Below are 3,169 nucleotides of genomic sequence, written 5' to 3' on the forward strand. Positions count from 1 at the left end.
CATGTCGCCATATCGTCGCTCACACAATACGCGAGCGCAGTTATCATCAAAAGCAACAAGAAAGAAGAAAAGATAAATCTTATTCGACATCCAAGTGAGAATAATCTGAGAGAGACGCGTTAGACAATGCGGCGCTATCGCTTCCCTACAGTATGGCAGAAAGAAACAGCAGGTCACCAGGAGGGATGCTACAAGAGAAGAAAAGCAAATTGCTGGGCAGAAATAATGGAAAATTGCAAGAGAGATAAAAAAACATGAAAAGCAGAACGTGGACAAAAAGAAAGAAAGGCAATATGGAGGGAAATGTATAAGCTGCCCAGCATCTCAGGTGGCCTCTCAGATTGCAGCTCTTTGAGACGAGACAGCAGGAGACGGTCGACTGAAAACACTTGAATGAAGAAAAAAAAAAGAAAAAATCAATGATGCCTGTCAGTTGTTTTGATCTGCCGCTTTTTTCATACCAGCTCTCTGTGCTTTATTCTAGTGCCGCATACCTCTTCAACACCCCCCTCCCCCCGTTTGTCCATCTTTTCTTCTCTCCAGTCCTCTCGTCTTCTCTCCATCCATCCCTCTTCCTCCCTAATGACTGAGCTGCTGGCAGGCGATATGAAGGCGGCATTTTCTCGTCTTATAAGCACATTAAACAGTCGAGAAAGAGACCGGGCTCTCTGAAATGTTAAATTAGACTTTAGATTTATCTCTTCTCGAAACTCCTCTTCTTCACATTCCTCCTGCCTCTTTTTAAATTTTCATCACTCTATCTGTTCTCGAACACACTTCTTTCTCCAATTTATTGCAGCCAAAGTTGGGCAGATGTACTGTAACAGGTCTTTTTATTAAAAAACCTGATATTGGCCAGCCGGTGTCATCCACTTCTTTGATAATGGCAGCACCTCCCTGACCACAGTTAGTCAATATGCTTTTAATATTTTTTATTTCACATGGCCGCCCAGAGAAATCATTTCAGCCTGGTGTGGGAGGGTTTTACAGAGCGGTCTGTGAAACCTGCGTCAATTCTCCTTAAGGAGCAGCTTACACAATTCAAATAACTAAATTACTTTTAGTGTGCACTGATGTGCTATAAGGTTCTTCTGAAGGGTTTCTGGGCAATAAAATGGCCCTATAAAAAAAGAAATCCAATCACAATGTTGGTGCAAATATCAGCTACTGGCAGGCGAAATGAAAAAGAAAGTCGGAATCATTTTTTATCGTAAAGTTTTAGCAAGTTTGCACAGCTCAGCACCTAAGCAGCTGCTTCGACAAAGATGCACCTATAGTGACTAGAGTTTAACAGTATAGCAGTTTTAGTTAGTCTTAGGAAGTCCTGAACTTCATTTGGGTGAGAAAAAAAAACATTTTGGTTGCTGCATATTATATTTTTTTCAGATTATCTCCAATTTGTGATTTTAACATAATCCAAGCATGGCAGCCAGAAATTATGTACATCCTATCATGATTTTGTTTCATGTGGCATGTACATGGATGAACAGTCGGTGTTACATCCAATAGTTCTGTCTGAAGCAGTAATAGAAATGTGTTCTGAGTTGGAAGATGTTGGGGTGAAGACAGTCGGTTCTGCTGCATCCATGAGTAGCTCTCCAATAGGGTGGCTCTTCAAATCCATCCATTTCTTCTTCATCTAGTCACTTTTAGGAAATTCATATGCAAATCTGCAAATTCTGATGTCCAGGTCAGATGCGTTTGTGAAATGAAACCATACACAGATAGCAAACTGTACGTTGCAGTAGATGTAGTAACTTGCAATCAAGCAGGACAACCACTGATGCTAATGAACTCAAGTTTGTATAATGTTGTGGTGTTAGGTCGGGAGGTGTCTCGTGTGCCATTGTTTCATTGAGCCTCGATTTCTGGCCCTCAAAAAATGGTAAAACAGCTCAATTCCACAATTCATTACTCACTGAATTTCTTACCTTCCTTCACATCATATATTTAACACCACAGGATGTAGAAAGACCAAAACTTGATTTTACAACAAGCAGCCAGTTTGTGCCATGTTTAGCAAATAATAATCAGTAACCGCTAGCTGAACGTTAGCATAACATTAGCCCTTTTTACTGCACCATTGGCTACGTGAGCAGGACAACTGCTGCTTGGATTCAAATTCAATCTCTTTTAGCAGAGAGTCGGCTTCTCAAACCTTAATGTGCTAAGCTAAGGCACCTTGGACCAGCGTGTTTACTGAACGTGCAGAGACAAAATCGATATCAGCATCGCTGTCGAACCGTCAACCAAGCCTACCGCTAAGCTGTCAGAGCAATGGGCGTCATACTGGTCAGTGAATTGCAGAATTTTGCGATGACTCTACTTAGTGAGGAAAGGAATCCAGCAAACACTGCTTCTGGTTGTCATCTCTTGAAATCCAGGAAATACAATTGCATTTTGTCCAAACATGCAAGTGCCAAGTGTTGTGAAATGACCTTTCTGAAAGATTGTCATCAGTGTATGTTTCAGAAAAGAGGTTTCTTACAGTTGTAGATACTCCACCCAGTCTTCCCCTCTCTGAAGGACTTTCTACCACTTAATAACAACTCTCTCTCGTAGCACCTCTTGTCCTTGGGGTTTGATACCTCTTACCTCGGCTCCCTTGGTTTCTACGATCCTGTCTCTTCTGTGATCATTTGCCTGCATGCTATTGTTTCTCTCCTTGTTCTTCCTCTGTGCAAAGATCTGAGAAAGAAAGGGAGACTTATGGCAGGCCTGACGAGCAGTGGGCTCTTAGGCTGGATGTTTTATGGCTCTGGATGAACGACAAAGAGACAGTTCGAAGGGATTGGAGTTGTAGAGTTTGTGTTGGTGGCCACATCGGGATTAAAGCAACTGTTGCTGGTGAGGACAAAAGGGTTTTTATGATGCTATGATTCTCAGACAAGCTGGGTGACGCGCATAGAGCTTTCACGGGTCACAGCCAGGTTTAAGAAGAAAAAAAATAAAAAAAACTAGGGGGAGAGGAGGGAGAGAACAGAGTGTGATGAGAAGGTCAGCATGGTAGAACAGGATTTGTTGTGCGGATGTAGCTTATAGAGACGACTGGCAGCCTGCCTGTCAGTTTGCACTCTGTCACTTCCTGTGATGTGGTTTTTGTCGAACCTGTAGAGGGCTGCTTGAGGGGGAATCTCCGGATGTGATGATCACTATTTTAAACTCAGTT

The sequence above is a fragment of the Stegastes partitus genome, unplaced genomic scaffold, assembly GCF_000690725.1.
Source record: "Stegastes partitus isolate 25-593 unplaced genomic scaffold, Stegastes_partitus-1.0.2 Scaffold331, whole genome shotgun sequence".
NCBI classification, from domain to species: domain Eukaryota; kingdom Metazoa; phylum Chordata; class Actinopteri; family Pomacentridae; genus Stegastes; species Stegastes partitus.